The sequence below is a fragment of the Belonocnema kinseyi genome, chromosome 6, assembly GCF_010883055.1.
Source record: "Belonocnema kinseyi isolate 2016_QV_RU_SX_M_011 chromosome 6, B_treatae_v1, whole genome shotgun sequence".
Classification (NCBI taxonomy): Eukaryota; Metazoa; Arthropoda; class Insecta; order Hymenoptera; family Cynipidae; genus Belonocnema; species Belonocnema kinseyi.
In genome coordinates this window covers 22,873,975-22,882,070 of record NC_046662.1, presented here as the reverse complement: position 1 = coordinate 22,882,070, position 8,096 = coordinate 22,873,975, and the positions used below count along the sequence as shown (strand labels likewise).

The 8,096-nt window shown below is 24.9% G+C and overlaps 1 protein-coding gene across 1 annotated transcript in view; it reads right to left on the bottom strand.

The window, feature by feature from the left end:
• LOC117174924 overlaps window positions 1–8,096 on the bottom strand; it is a 528,852-nt gene that overhangs the window by 13,211 nt on the left and 507,545 nt on the right. The window lies entirely within an intron of this gene.

The window sequence follows — 8,096 nt, the reverse complement described above, 5'->3', positions numbered from 1 at the left end:
TGTACTTAAACGTAGTTTTCTTTCGGCTCTTGCATTTCTCAAAGTTTGAGACCGATATTTTATATATAAAAAAAGTCGGAACGTTCAAAAAATGTCGAGGTTAAAAAAAAAGATAAAATAATTTTTTAGGGAAGTTCCTACCAAATTGCAGTACCTAAACGTACTTTATTTTGCTCGATATTTTATTTATAAAAAAAGTTCTTAGGTTTAAAAAAACATTAAGTGAACTGAAAAAGTGAGGTCGGTAATATAGGTATTTAGCTGTGTCATATGCCCTTAACATATAATGGTGTCGACAACGGTAATTCATTTGTTAAGATGCTTTTAAATTAATCAATGGTGGTGGTTAATATTTCATATTTTTATTTAAAAAATGAATAACCAACTTCGACGTCTCAGAATTCAGTTGGAAGTTGACGTTTCGACCGTTCTTCGGCGATCTTCATCAGAAATATAACGCAGTGACTATAAATTTGTCCAAATTAACATATTAAAGAGGTTCGAACTGCCAGGTACACAGTTTTTAAAAATGTTAAACAATTAAAGGAATCTGCATTATCATAAGAGATAGTTACCATCGTAAAGAGTAGACATCATCTTTCCCACCGTGAAAATAGAAACCAACCTACCGATCAACTTAACTCTTCTGATAACAGAAAATACTTAACGTCACTTTTGATAAGATGGAAAATCACGAGGGTAGGTCTTTTTCAGACAAAAAATTGATTTTAAATGTTTGAGATATTTTTAGAGGTGAAAATTAACTTTTTTAAATATTATCATTAACTGATGGATATTCCACGAGAGTTTTAAATAGGTCTAAGGTTATGATTATTGGTAATAAAGCAACATAATTAATTACCTTTCATTTTTCAAAGTGTTGTGCCTATCGTTAAATTTTCTTCAGAGAATAAAGAAAGAACGGAATTTATATTGAGTACAATTTTAAGCCAAGTATAAAACATTTTTATGTTTAATTAATCATTTTAAATCCGTGTAGAGGACGGACATAATTTGAAATAATTAAAAACTAGATATGAATTCAATCTCAAATTTTTCCCCTGTATTTGTATTTATATTTATGTAGTGCTTATTTCACCAATAATTTGCTTCCCGTTATCAAATGTATTTGCGTCCTCATAGAGAAAGCATTTGTGATTTTTTAAATAATCGACAAACTAAAGTTTACATTTCGATCAATTCAAGAACAGAAATTCACAAAATTAAAAAATTATTCAATAATTTTCAAATACAATGGAGAATTGTCGAAATTATACATTTAAACCATCTTTTAGTAGAAAATAATGTTATATCTGTGAAATTTAGAATCAAATACAGAAAACGACTGACAAATAATGAAAATATAACATTTTTCTTTTGAACTGTATGACTTCCACTTTTACTTTTTATTAATATTATAGGTCAAAATCGATTTGCCCCAAATCAACACATCTTTTCTAGTATCAAATCAACTTTATGTTATGAGAATGAGGAAATTTGTACTATAAAAATTGATTTTTAATACAATACAAATGACCATAGCTTCCTTACTCTTTGGTAAAATGCATTAATATCTTAGTTGATGTGAGATTAAAATTCTTGCATCAACTTTGAACTACGTTAAAGAAATTTTGGTTTGTTAAATAACCGTATTTTAAAATATTATGAATTATCATAGCTTCCTTACTGTTCAATAAAATGTCTAAAAAATAAGGCAATCGATTTGTCTCAAATCAACACGTCTTTTCTATAATAGCATCATCTTTAAATTATAGGAATATAAAAAGTTTTACTATAAAAATCGATTTTAAATATCCTATATTTAAATAATCGTGAACTCCATCAGTAGCGCATGGAGGTGAAATCTTACACGTATAAAATTAATCGAAATAAGAAACTATATTTCTACTTTTATTGATTGCCAATAATAATTTTCGTTTTGTGTCTTTTTATTTTCACTTTCAATAACAGCTCTTATTTTTAATGAACTATTATCATGTATAATATATAAATTTCTTTCTCATAATTCTTCAATCGTTACATTAATTTACTGACGATACTTTGCACCAGAATGTGGTTTCTTCAATGTTACAGGAATAATAATTTCAAGTATATGTTAAAATTTAATTTTTTTGAATAATATAAAAGAATATTAAATTAATAGTTATATTGTGAAATTATTAAGTTTAATAATCTTACCATATGATACAAATTATAATTGCTTAAAAATTTAAAGGAGAATATACACATAATGTAAACATTATTTGAATGTTTCGATGAAAATAATTGTTTCATGTTGTTTATTTTGTGAACTGATTAATTCATTATAAACTGATTCTACTAAAAGTGAAATTTTCTGGAATTAGTTTAGAAGTTTAAGATTAAATAAGATTTTAATAAATAAATAAATAAAATAAATAAAAGTTCTATAATAGACTATTGAATATAATTTGTACATTAAAAGTTAATTTATATTTTTAATTATTTTATTTCAATTAAATAATTTTCAAATGATTCTGATGTACTGAAATGTGTACTTGCTTTCGATTTTTCAAATCATATAGAAATACGTTTGATTTTTTCCTGAAATTAGTATAAAAAGTCACCAATAAAACAATTTTGCAAAAATAATTGTGATAATAAAAGAAAATGTAGAGTACAAATTATTTTCATGTTTGAATGAAAATGATTTTTTAATGCTTTTTATGTTATCATTTATGAAAAAATCAATTAATTGTTAGAAGAATAATTTTTTCACAACATAAAACTAGATAAAGATTCAATTATAACTTTTTTTTTAAATTAAGTATTTTATGCTGTGCTATAATTTTTTCTTAACATTTTGCTACCATATTATAATTCCAGAGTCTTTAAGAAGAAAAAATTTTTTCTTTTTTTTACACCTGGGTTACCTTTTTCTAAATTTTCAAAGAAGTTATAAAATAAAATTATTTAAATAACTTATTCTAAGAATTAGAACAATAGAAGCGTCTTAATAATTTCTAAATAATATGAAGATTACATTTTTTTTAAACAGTTATGGAAAAATTTTAAACAGTTAATATTTCATTTTAAAATAATGATTTAAAATTTTTAAGATTTCAAAATTGTTAAAAAAAAGATGGAAGATTTTAAGACAATTATTTCCGTTTTCAAAGATTTAATTTAAATTTAGGTGAACTTAATTATTCAGGGCGTCAAGAGAAGAAAAAATATATAGTTTAGATTCATCGAAATATTTCACACAATTTTTCACTAATGAGTTCTACGAGCTAATTAAAAAAGATTACAAAACATTTCAAATTATTTCATAAGATTTAAAAAAAGGGTTTGAAAGTTTTTAAAGCAACATCGTGCCATAGTATATGATTTCAGAACAAATTTCAGTAAATTTAAGAGATATGTAGAAGTTCCGAAACAATTAAAGAACAATGAAAATTTATAAGATATTTTAGTACTTTTTTAAAAATTGATGATAACGACATAAATTCTTTAGGTTCTCAAAACAATTTCTTTCAATTTTTTAATTTGAAAAATTAGCTTTAGGAGAAAATTTAAAAAGATTTTGAAACGTAAAATATTTTCTTAAGTCTAGAGAAAGAGTAGAAGATTTCAAAGCAAAATGTTTTAATTTGGTAACATTAAAAAACAAAAAAATAAATTAAATATATTCTAAAAATTATAAAATTCTATAAATATTGCGAAGATTGAAGGAGAATAAAAACGATTTTTAAACTACAGCAGATTTTTAAAAATTCAGATTTATGTGAAAGTTTTTAAACAATGAGAAAGCCAGACGTTAAAAACGCAAACGTATGGGCACTAATGTTTTTTTTCAAATTGAAAATTGTAAACAAAATTTGTGAAAAACTGAAAACCTATGTGCTAAAGTATCACATGCCTTTAATTAAAATAACTTTAAAAGTTCTGAAGTGAAGAAATAAATGTTATTCAAGTTCCTAGAAAAATTGGGGGATGTTTTGAGGCAGCGTTTTACATTTTAAATAACTTTTCAAAATTTCAAGAAAAATTCCAGTCAGATAAAATTATTTTTAAGGATTTAAGAGGCATTGTATCGATATTTATTTTTAGAGGGCTCGAAGTTTTTCTATTATTTTGTAAAATCCCGTAAAATATATTTTTTAATTTAGATTTTTTGCGTCGATTCTAAAATATTCAAAAATCTTTTATAATTTTCATCAAATTCGTAAGAAATTTTTGAAGATTATTGGATTCATTTAAAAATATTTTTAGGAATTCAAGAGGCTTTGCATAGATTTAAAATAGTTTAAACCTTAGAAGTATTTCCGAAAATTGATGGAATATTTATCATTTCTTCTGAAATTATAAAAGCCCCAAATATCTTTTGAAAAGGCTAACATTTTTATAATAATTTGTAAAATCCTCTAAAATAAAATATATATATTTTAAATCTTCCACATTATTTTTTTGACTTATCTAAAATGTTAAAAAATCTTTCCCAATTGTCTCATGAAAATTATAAAATTTATATAATTCTAAAAAACTGCTCATACTTCTTTCCTTGTAAATAATTTGAAAATGTGTGTAACTAAAAAATATCAAAAAAGCATTGTTGTGTTACATCAAAATATCACTTAATTTATTTCTATACCGCACTTCATCCTAAAAATTTAGTTTTATTTGAAAAACTTCTATTAAATTTCTTAAACTAACACAAAAAAAAATTTCGTAAATGCAGTATAAATAAATAAATTGTTATTAGAAAATTGAGTAAATGATAAAAATGAGCAGAAAAGTGAGCGAGCGCTTGCGCGCGTACATAGTATTCTAGTATAATATAAATAAGGATAACTTCCTTACTCTTTAATACTATGTATTAATATTGATGGTCAATCGATTGGTCTCGTACGCAGGAATCTTTCATATTCTTACATCAACTTTGAATTACGTTAATGAAAAAAGTTATAATATAAAAAACGATTTTTAAAATATTATTAAGTGTCAACAGAAAATGCAATTAATATTTTTACAAATCATTCGATCATTTCAAAATATTCGTGGTGAAATAAGCCCTCAAAATGTCATCATTTGTCTGCAACAACACATCAGAACAATTTCTTGGAACATCATATTATAGAGATTTCTATTTTGAGGAAGATTTAATTAAATGAATTTTAAATTTTTTGGAAAATTTTGATACTGCGAAGCTCCTTGATGTGTATGCAAAAACAAAATAGATTTTAGAATTTTTGGTGAGTATCAGTCCAGATACATTAAAATTCGTCGACAGTGGATGAAGTAACATGCATACTGATTCTCACTCCTTCTTGAATAGCGCAGATGTTACAGAGAGAACAATCACAAAATATTCATGTTACAACATGTAAAGTTGAAAGTTCTATAAAATTATTATTGTAATTATGTAAGTTTCTCTGACCATTAGAAAATTTGTTAGTTGCATATGGATGAGGCTATTTGTCTTCTTATCAAATTATCTTTCGTGGCCCTTATTACGTTTAGTTTCCTCAATTTCAGGAAGATCTTTTTTACGTCTAAAACGGTTAAATAGATCTTTAATAGGTTCACAGACAACTTTTATTTTGTGTTTTTCATATATTTTTTGAAAAATTCTGGAAGTATTATATGGCGAGGTAAGACTATCAATCTATCCAAGTATATTGATTAGTTTAAAAGGAAAATCACTGAGTTTAAGTCTGTTTGTGGCCAAAGTTTTTATATTGTAAAAATGCATGTAAAAGCTTGATAGCTCTGTTTACCAGGCTTTTAACAATAGAAGTTTTAGAGGGCGGATAAGTAATAGAATTAAAATTCGTCTATTCACCTGACTGTATATTTTTACGAAACCAGCTAGCACAGATCTGAAAATTATTCTTAGTAAGTTGTACGTTCAAAACGTTAATACTCTACTCATGTTTATATTCTATGGTGAATTTTAGTCTATTGTGATACGTATAAAAACTATTTTTGAAAGAAAGAATTTGTTCTCTAGAGAAACAGGCAATGATGTCATCTACGTACCGATAAAAAAAGGGGTAAGCTTCAGATTGTTATTAAGAATTCTCTCTTCTTATTCTTCCATTACAAGATCAGATACTGCGCCTGAAATGGGCCACCCCATAGAGACTAAATGAATCTGTTTGTAATATTTATTTTAGAATATACAATAAAGCATTTAGAAAACAAAATTTTTATATTTGTATAAAAAATTAAAAAGGTAATTTAGCATAAAGTTTAATTTCATTACAATTAACTCATTAACGACCGAAGCTATCAATTTTATAATATGAGTTTGACTGCAAAATTTATGGATATAACAAAATAATAAATAGATCAAAAGTATTATTCATTATGTTTTTGGGTGAGCTAAATTCGAATATGTGACCAAAATCCTGTTTCTCTTCATCATCGTTGTTTTTCTCAAAAACTTTAAAGTTTTAAAAAAAGTTCCATTGATTTAAAATGTCTTGAAATTAACCATAGAACACTATGAAATTTTTTCAGATTTTTTAGAAAAAATTTTGGGTTTTTCAAAAATCCAAAATTTGAAATTTGCAAAAAATGTCTTAGAATTAGTCAAAGAATATTCTTAAATTTTTTTAGATTAAAAAAATTTTTTTGCTAATTTCAAATTTTTGATTTTTTTTAAAAATCAAGAATTTTTTCTAAAAAATCTCTAAATAATTCATAGTTTTCTATAATTAATTTCAAGACATTTTTATTCCATGTTACTTTTGTTTCAAACTTTCAGGTTTTTGAGAAAAACAAAGATGATGGAAAAAACCAGTTTTTGGAATACTTTTGCATTTTGTTCGCCATTTTGGAAGAAAAACCATACATATAAAAATGTTTTGTCAAAGTTTTAGAATTTTTTGCACCGATGATTGAAAAAACTTCAAGATATTAAAGCGTTTTATGTCTAAAAAAAATTATAAAAATAAACAATCAAACATTTTTCACTATTTTTGTATACAAAAACCGCCATATTTCATTTTGAAGTCAAAATATTCGAATTTTGACTACAGATTCGAATTTAGCTCACCCAAAAACATGAAGAACAGTACTTTTGATCTATTTCTTGTTTTTTTATACCCATAAATTTTGCGGTCAAACTCATGTTATAAAATTGATAGCTTTGGTCGTTAATGGGTTAATTAAGACAGCATGAAGTAGAACAAAACTCCAGCTGTCCTTCGAAAAACATTGCCCTTGTTGACATTACTTAAAATAATAATCCGGTGTTTTCATACAAATTCTTTCGTTTCGACGGCAAATTCGGTGAAATATAATCTAAAGCTATTTTGTTGGTTACTAGCGAGAAAACTTGTAAATTAAAAGTAATTTCATATCTCAGTTGATCTCTTTAGCCTTAACCTATTAAGTAAATTTTTTATTTACTATTTAATGATGTGTCTTGAACAATTGTATATTTTTTATTGCCATAAGGTAAGCAAAAATTCTATTTTAAGCAGAGAAAATATTCTACATTTTTGGTAGTTTAATTTTAGTTCGGTCTGAAATCCAATCAGGATTAGCGTGAAAGTTACGGTATCCATGTATAATATCAAAATTTAAGCCAACTAAATGTTTTAATTGAATCAGAGATAAGTGATTTACCCTGAGTTGAGAATTTAATTGAAAATTCAACTATTTGTGATTGAAAAGCCAAATATTTTGTGGAAAATCATATTTTAGGCGAAAATTCTATTTCATTTGTGAATTTGAATATTTTGTCAAAAGTAATAAAAACTCTTAAAATTTAATATTTCGCATTAAAGATGCATTTTCTCTTTCCTTAGAAATTTTTTTGGACTATTTGGGTAAATACGCAACTATTTGCAGTTGAAGTTCATTCTTTTTTTAAATATGATTATTTGGTTGAAGATTTAACTTTTCAGGTTGAAAATGCAATTATTAATTTAAAAAATTCGTCTCTTTTGCCTTAAAAGTAAACTATTTGGCTGTAAATGCAACTCTATGGTAAAAAATAAATTTTTTCGTTGAAAATTCTACTATTTGCTAGAAAAATCATCTTCCTTGTTGAAAATTATATCTTATTGGGTATAAAAGTAAATTGTTTTCTAGAATATTCAAAT